At 37.2% G+C, this 9,351-nt stretch overlaps 1 non-coding gene across 1 annotated transcript; it reads left to right on the plus strand.

Moving 5' to 3' along the window:
- The first annotated feature begins 8,581 nt into the window (after positions 1 to 8,581).
- Positions 8,582 to 8,685, plus strand: LOC148549265 (small nucleolar RNA R71). The gene has a single exon (XR_015898701.1). It is a non-coding gene; the product is annotated as a small nucleolar RNA R71 (small nucleolar RNA).
- The last annotated feature ends 666 nt before the right edge of the window (positions 8,686 to 9,351 follow it).

Here is a 9,351-nt window from a genome sequence, read left to right on the forward strand (position 1 = left end):
TTTTAAAGTTGGCTTGAGTCAAGATTGCTAAAGTAGAGATTATGAACTGATTTGATGGTTAAGATTTTTATGGATGAATTCCTAAGAAAGTGAAGAAAGGGTTAAGAAAATGTGTTAAGAATTCAAAGAGAAAAAGAGAATGGAGAATTGATATACGGAATGTTGAGATTCATAAAGGATAATAGAAAATGATAAAAGGCGGGAAAACTGACGAACGGATTTTTGACAGGTTAGAATTCCTCAATAAATTCTCGTTGCAAGTATAGCTTCTAAACCAACAAAGAATCCTTTCATACAAAAATTTGGTTGTCACAAGTAACAAACCCCTAAAAATAATAACCGAAGTATTCAAACATCGAGTCGTCTCTCAAGGAATTGCAGGGAAGTGTACTTATAATTGGTTATGGGATTTTATCTTTTTGGGGTTTTGAATAAGGAACAAGAAAAGTAAATTGCAAGAATAAAACTAATAGTTAATAAAGCTCTTGGCAAGGTATGAGAATTAGAAGTCCTATCCTCATTATCTTCCTCAATTGTGACATTGATTGTCCATTGCTCCCACTTAGTCAACCTCTAACTGTGAAGGTAAGTCAAGTAGATAAATCAATTTGATTCCTCAAGTCCTAGTCAACTCCTAAGGAAAGACTAGCATTAGTGGAATTCAAATCAACTAGCAACTTTCAATTATCAATCAACAAAGGAGTTTGATAACTTAAGCGTCTCCAATTACTCAACCATAACCAAGAGGAGAAAAATCTACTCTATAATCCAACCAAGTATTTTATCAAACACTTGGAAGGCACAACATAAAAACATAGAAATTAATAAGAGATAATAAAACCTAAGAAACCAATTGCAAGGAATCAATACCAACAAATGAGAAAAGAAGTAATAAACATGAAATACCTCAAATTGTATTAAATAGAAAATCAAATCTAACATGAGAATTCATAAACTAAAGTGGCAACATAAAGTAATCAATAAGGAAAATAAATAAACTAGAATGCTAAGACAAATAAAAGTAGAAAAGAAACTAAATCAAACTAAGATAGAAATCTTAAATTGAGAAGAACTAAAAAGAACCCTAAAACCTAGAGCTCTCTCTAGAAAACTACATATAAAACCTAAAATTATGTGTATGAAAGTTGTGTTTTTATGATTCCTCCACTTTGCAGCCTCTAATCTGTGTTTTCGGTCTTGGAACTGGGTCAAAAAATCCCAGAAATCGCCCAGCACGTGGCTCTGTCACGCGTACGCGTCGCCCAAGCGTATGCGTCGCTGGACTTTTGCAAGGTCACGCGTACGCGTGATCCACATGTGTGCGTCACCTGCCTGCATGGAAAATATGACAAATTGCATATCATTTTGAAGCCCCGAATGTTAGCTTTCCAATGCAACTGGAACCGCCTCATTTGGACCTCTGTAGCTCAATTTATGATCGATTTAGTACGAAGAGGTCAGGCTTGACAACTCAGCAATTCCTTCAATTTCTTGTATTTCTTCCACTTTTGCATGCTTCCTTTCCATCCTCTAAGCCATTCATGCTCTATAAACCCTGAAAATACTTAACAAACATATCACGGTATCGAATGGTAATAAGAGAGGATTAAAATTAGCAAATTTAAGGCCAAAAAAGCATGTTTTCAATCATAGCACACAATTAAGAAGGAAAATGTAAAACATGCGAATTATATGAATAAGTGTTAGTTTAGTGGATAAAATCCACTCAATTAAGTATAAGATAAACCCTAAAAATGGGGTTTATCAATCTCCCCACACTTAAACATTAGCATATCCTCATGCTAAGCTCAAGAGAACCAAAAGAGTGAAGGCAAAATGGTAGAACTTATGCAATGCAACCTATCTATATGAATGCAACTAAATGCAAAATGCTCTTACGTACTTGGTTAAAAGTAAGCAAATCTTTCAAGAAGAAATATGAAGTGGACCTCACTAATTCAAATCATAAAATAAAGTACAAGCAAACTTGCAAAAGAAGATAACTCATGAAAGCCAGGAACAAGGAATCGAGCATCGAAGTGATCGAACCCTCACCGGAAGCGTATACACTCTAATCACTCAAGTGTTTAAGGTTCAATTCTCTCAATTCTCTACTAAACTTGCTTTCTAAGACTTGCCCTTCTTCTACCAATCAACAAAAAATTAATGCATAAATACACATATCAAGAGGTCTTTTAAGGGTTGTAATGGGGTCAAGGTCAAGGTAGGATTGTATTTGGTCAAGTGGACTAAAATCTGAATCCTTAATTAACCTAAACTTCTCACCTAACTTAGGACAATCCATGTAATCATAATATAAAGCCTAACTACCCATTAACTATTTTTTGCCACATATTCATGCATCCCAATTTGAGTACAACCCGTATGCATTGCTATCACCATTTACTTTGGGGCATTTTTTTATTATTTTTTTTCTTTTCTTTTTTCTCTTTTTTTTTCTTTTCTTTTCTTTTGTTTTTCTCAATGCATATGATTACATTGTTGAATGCAATAATATGTGCTTAACTATTATTTTCCACATTTTCACAGGAATATACAACACCCAATTCTCAAACCAAATATTGGCAAACCCAACTTCCCCACACTTAAATTATGAACACTCTTACTAGTCTAAGCTAACCAAAGATTCAAATTAAGGACATTATTGTTTTCCGCTTAGAGATAGTGATGAGCTAGAGTAAAGAATAAATAGGGTTAAAAGGCTCAACATTGGTTTACAAAGGATAATGAAAGGGTTAAGGCCATATGGTATGTAAGCTCAGTGAAACAAGGCCTTAATCATATAAGTGCATGCATACATCAAACAATGGAAATATAGAATTAAGCAAGACAAAGATCACAATTATAGAGAAAACAACACACACCAAAACAGAATATTGGTTGATAAAATGCAACCAATCAACTAGGCTCAAAATCTCACTGGTTTTGTGTGTTCGAGCTCTACACCATGTTCCAATATAATATTTCTTCAAACAAGTTTAATAAAAATTTTAATTCAAATTAGTGAAATGCTATAAAATAGTTTCTTGAAAAAGAAAATATTACTTCAACCAAGTAGTGGTAAAATTATGCACAAAATCAAACAAACATGCAATCAAACATGCAAATGCAACAACTAAGATATTAAACATTGGTGTTGAGAAAGGAAATTAACTAACCCACGAAAGTTGGTATTGATCTCCCCACACTTAAAGATTGCACCGTCCTCGGTGCATGATAAGATATGCAAGTGGACGGGTGGCTACAACTGATGCTTTTCTCTGAAGATTGTGCAGATAGACTTGTTCGTTGTTCTCCCCATTTAGAAGCTTTTTCTTTCCCTTCTCGGTGGCCAGCCTGAAAGAAGAGGAAAAAGAAGAAAAGTAACCCAGAAATAAAGATAAGAAAACAAATAAAGTATGGGCGGGTTTGATGCGCATAAACTAGTTATGCTATGATTTAGGAAATTGCACGATCGGCAAAATTCCTTCCGGCAAGTGCACCGGTTATCGTCAAGTAAAAACTCACAATAGAGTGAGGTCGAATCCCACAAGGATTGGTTGAGTGAGCAATTCAGATTAGAAGTGTGTTCTAGTTGAGCGGAATCAAGATTTAGATGAGAATTGCGGAATGTAAAATTGGCGGGAAAAGTAAATGACAAGAAATTGAAATGGCAGAATCTTAAATTGCATGAATTAAAGAGCAGAAGCTAAATTGCTGAAATTAAAAGGGAATGGGGGTGATTGCATGAATTGAGTTGCAGAATGTAAAGAGAAAGTGGAAATCAGAAATGGGGAATTCATTGGGTATAGGAGATATTGAGATCTCCGAATCAAAACATGTTTATCTCTTCCTCAACCAATGCGTTCATTAAATTTTGCTTGGCAATCTTATATGATTGGATTCCAATCCCTTGGCTCACCAATTCTCTCTAAAAACAAACAAATTCCCAATCCCTTGGTTTAAATGTTCATAAGAAGAGATGATGCTCGATCACTGATTATACCACACAGCTTCATGAACCACAATTTGGTAGGATTACATGTCACAATATCCATCCAAACCCCAATCCAATTCACTGTGAGAAAGCTTCTCTAGCATGAATCCTCCATTCCTTTCCCAAGGTTCCGAAGGATTCCAATTATGGGTAGTTTCTTTCCCAAGACAACTACCCAATGGAATTAGAACGAGAAGCTTTCTAACAAAATTCAAGAGAAAAGATTGAAGAAGAAGATAAACTATTATTGATTCATTGAATTACAATAGAGCTCCCTAACCCAATGAAAGGGGGTTTAGTGAGTCATAGCTCTGAATTCAATTACAAAGATATGAAAACTAGCCAAATGAAAAGGTAAAAGTAAGTCCCTCTCAGGGGCTGGATTCCCCTTCAATCCCCCGTCCGTCTCAAATGCAGGAACTAAGGCCTTTAAATAGGCTCCCTAAATTACAAAATGAAAATGAAATTCAAAGCAAATTACAATCAAATGAAAATAAACTATTCTAGATGATTCTTGTGGCCTTGATTTGGTGTTGTTGATGGGCCTTGCTTGCTTGAAGGGTAGAGTGACATAATTGATCCAAAAAGGATAATGATCCATTAAACTACACTCAAACGTTGCACCCCCTTTCTTGAGTCGTCACTTTGTTCTCTTGTCAACCTTACCAATTTGATGCCAAATATAGACTATTATACCTCGTTGGAAAGCTATGGATGTCAGCTTTCTAACGCAACTGGAAGCACCTCAATTGGATTTCTACAACTCGAGTTATACTCCATGGAAGGTGAAGAGGTCAGCTGGCCTGATTGCATGTTGGTACTATGCTCTTCTATGCACATTACGGGGCTGTTTTCTCCCTCAATTTTTAGTATCCACCATGCATGCCATATATGCTTGGAAAGCTCTAGATGTCTTCTTTCCAATGCATTTTGAATCACCTCATTTGGAGTTTTGTAGCTCAAGTTATTTATGTTTGAAGAAGGCATGGTCAAGCTGTTCCATATAACACGTTTAAGCTCCAGTTTAAGCTTAAACTGGAGCTTAAACGCTGGCACTCCCTGGAGGCACAAGCTCGAGCACGTTTAAGCTTCAGTTTAAGGTTAAACTGAAGCTTAAACGTGGAAATGAGAAAGCAACCCTGGAGGAGAAAAATAGTCGAACACGTTTAAGCTCCAGTTTAAGGTTAAACTGGAGCTTAAACGTGGAATGCTCCTGGTGCCTTTCTTACTTCTGGCGTTTAACCTCCAGTTTAAGGTTAAACTGGAGGTTAAACGTGGAAATGCTCCCCTGGTGAGATTCTCATTTCTGGCGTTTAACCTCCAGTTTAAGGTTAAACTGGAGGTTAAACTTCAATTCCAGCATTATATGGCTTGGTAGTTTAAGTTCCAGTTTAAGCTTAAACTGGAACTTAAACTCCACATGTGATATTCAAGCTTCCTTTATTGATTTTGTTGCTTCCTTGCCTAGCCTCTTCTTCCCTGAAATCATCCAAACAATTGCATCAAAGTCTTGCAAAATTTCATGAGAAATCTTCCATTCATAGCATTCAAGTAATATAACTAAAAACTCATGGAATTTGCATCAAAATCTTCATGTTGAATGATTTAAGACAAGCATGACTATTTGGCCCAAATGATTACTTAAGGCTCAAGAAAATGCATAAAACAACTAAAAATAAAAGAAAAAGGCTAGTGAAACTAGCCTAAGATGCCTTGGCATCACAACACCAAACTTAATCATTGCTTGTCCCCAAGCAAGTTCTGAATTATTGAGAAGAAAGAATGAAACAGAAAGTAAATTCATTAGCCATATAAGTAAGTAATTGACATTGATTAATGGGGTGTTCATGCAGAAAGTTGTTGCAGCATCACTTTATTGTTTCTTAGGTAAGAATGTCACTTTTTATGTTTCCACTAAAACACTGCTTATGGCCTCTTGTTATTCACATATCCTTGGCAAGTTTCTTTTCTTTGTTTTTCTTTTTCTTTGAGCTTATTTGCTCCTTGTTGCTCAGTGTCATGTGTTGCTCAAGCCTTTGGCATTTTCTTTTTCTTATTAGTGCACTACACATATCCACTACAGTCATTTTAGTTCACATTTCTTCTTGAGACAATGGTGCCCAGCACCTCTTTGTGTGACTAAATGTTTTGTATTTAGGTTGCTCTTGATAATGGACTTTTGGTTGATAATCCCGGGTTAGTTAACCCAAGTTACCAAGTGTTGAAACACTCCTCAGAACCTATTCATCCAAGCATATCCTTAATACATAAACACCACAGGCATTTGTCTCAGAAGTTCAAACCATTGGTGCTTAGCTTATTTTCTCAATTTTTTTGCTTTTTGGTTGCCCTTTTTCAGTGGCTTTTTCTTCTTCTTTTTCTTTCTTTTTCATGGCCAAAGACATTTATTCATCAAGATCCATAGACAGCATCCTAATTTCCACTAAAAGTGACAATTCTAACTTTATTTCTTAGTGAGCTGACTATTCAATCAAACATGCATACCACCACTTAATCTTATTTGATTTCTTACCAAATGGAATTGAGTTACTTTTGTTCAAACATTTCTTTTATTTTATGGAAACAGAACAAGCATGGCAAGCATTTGTTTAAGAAGATGAAGTTATCCAGACACTTAGACTATCACTTATTTGAAAATTAAACAAACAGACAAACAAAAACTGCAATGACTCAAACTTAAAGCAGGGGTGCATGCAAACTTCAAATATCAGCAATTCAAAGTACAAGCAATTAAGTGACAATACAACCTTTTAGCATCTTCTTTGTTGTTCATCATCCTTCCTAGCCTTGGTGTTCTCTTTGATGATGATGTATATTCCTTCCATGAGATTGATTGTCTTCCTGCAAAGCTATTAGAAGTTGCTTGTTCCCCAAGCACTTTGAGAATTGGTTAGCATGCATGGATGTTTGTAGGCCTCTGAACTTAGATTGGTGTGTGAACACGAAACTTAGTTCCTTGCCATATGCAGCAATTGGGATCATATGCAGAAAACCTCATGTGCTTTTATTAAGAAAATAACTATTAACTAGAAAAAGAAACTATGAACTAGAAATTAAACTATTGTTTAAGTAGTTTCCCTGATTGGTTGGAGCTAGTGACTAGTCATGCTGAGGTAGAAATGTGCTTTTAATGAAGTTTTTGGTGGAACACCAAACTTAGAATCTCACATTCACCCTTGAATTGTTTTGGTGTGCAACACCAAACTTAGCTCCTTGCAATACAGATAAATCTACTTAACTCTTTTATTGAAATAACTAGAAAAGAAAAACTACCTTTGGTTGGGTTGCCTCCCAACAAGCGCTTCTTTAACGTCATTAGCTTGACATGTTGTTCCTGACTTTCTTCCTCTTCCTCCAGTTTGTTAAGAGGAATGACTTCAAGTGGATAAAGGAGCTAGTTAGTGCCCCTTGTTGTGAATGCTTCTTTCCAGCAAGCTTTCCCTTGTGATTGGCTTGAGTGACCTTGCTTGTTGGCTCAGGAGTTGGATTGTTCTTCGACCTTCTCTTCTTCATGGATATGGTCCTTTGTTTCTCGGTCACAATCCTCATTTTGGTGCTTGTTTCTACTGCCTTCACATCCTTGATCTCAGAACTTGGTTGTTGTTGGACAGTTGGAGTATCCTGTTCATCAAAAGCTTCCTGAATTTGTGGTTCAATGAACCCTTCCTCTTTGCAACTCTCTGTGTCATTGGAGTGTGATCTCCCTTGATTGACTTTCTCCCTTTCTTGTTCTTCTGATTCCTCCCTTGGGTTTGCCATGGTATCACTAGAAGAATTGTGGGTAGGGATTTGCTTTGATAGATATCCAATTTGTGCTTCTAGCTTTTGAATGGCAGCACCTTGATTTTGTAAGTTGGATATCACTTCTTCCTTAAAGCCTTTCAAATCGGCCACATCTCTGCCCATAGTTGCAAGCATTCCTTCTATCCTGTTTAATTGATCTTGAAATTGTTGGTTCGGATTGGGTTGATGAGGTTGATTATCTTGGCTGTGATATGGTGGTTGGGAGTATGTGTTTTGTGTGGCTTGGTATGATCTTTGGTTGGAGTTTTGGTATGTGGAATTGTTATGTTGGTTGTGGTTGTAAGGTTTGTGGTTTTGTGGTTGGGTTTGTTGGTTCCCCCACCCAAAGTTTGGGTGATTTTTCCATCCTGGGTTGTAAGTGTTGGAGTGTGGATCATATGATTGCCTTTGTTGGTTTCCCACATAGTTGGCCTCTTCCCAATCACCTCCTTCAATGCTTACTTCCTCTTGATCTTGTGTGTGTGTATTGCAGCCACTTGCTTTGTTTCTAATTGCCTGGTAAGCTCTGCTAGTTGCTTGGCAAACACCTTGTTTTGGGCTAGAATTGTATCAACATGATTCAGCTCCATGACTCCCTTAGTGTTGTGCCTTTCTGATGCATAGTAGTACTCATTCTCAGCCACTGTCTCAATCACTTCAATGGCCTCTTCCACAGTCTTTTTCCTGTTCAATGAACCTCCTGATGAATGGTCTACAGCCTTCCTTGATTCATAAGAGAGTCCATCATAGAAAATATGCAATTGCACCCAATCATGGAACATGTCTGGTGGGCATTTCCTTGTCAAGTCCTTGAATCTCTCCCATGCCTCGTAGAGAGTTTCACCATCTTGTTGTCTAAAAGTCTGAACCTCAGATCGAAGCCTATTGACCTTTTGTGGGGGGTAGAAACGTGCCAGAAACTTACTTTCCACCTCATCCCATGTTGTTAGACTCCCCCTTGGGAATGATTCCAGCCACTTAGCTACTTTGTCCCTAAGTGAAAATGGGAACAAAAGCAGTTTATAGGCATCATCCTGGACTCCATTGGACTTCACAGTGTCACAAATTCTCAGGAATTTTGTGAGATGTTGGTTTGGGTCTTCATTAGCACTTCCACCAAATGAACAATGATTCTCCACAAGTGATATTAGCTGTGGTTTGAGTTCAAAATTGTTGGCCTGAATGGGTGGTTTCTGGATGCTGCTACCACAATTCCCAGAGGTTGGGTTTATGTATGAACTAAGAACCCTCCTCTTAGGAATGGCATTGTTTCCATCAGCTCTCTCATGGTTGTGAACTTCTCTATCCATGTTGAGATCTAAAGCTTCCTCAAAATTGTCCTCAGATTCTCCTTCAGATTCCTCTTCTCCCACTACTCTCTTCCCTCTTGCTTCCCTTCTCAGTCTATGAAGGGTCCTCTCTGGTTCGGTATATGGAGGAGTTGATGTCTCTCCTCTCCTACCTGTCATACAAGAACACAGCACAGGCACAAACAAGTGAAATACTCTTGGTTAATGGAAGAGTATGGTTAGAGCAATTGAGGAATTAAT

Source organism: Arachis ipaensis, chromosome B8 (genome assembly GCF_059453495.1).
Source record: "Arachis ipaensis isolate K30076 ecotype BB chromosome B8, ASM5945349v1, whole genome shotgun sequence".
NCBI lineage: Eukaryota > Viridiplantae > Streptophyta > Magnoliopsida > Fabales > Fabaceae > Arachis > Arachis ipaensis.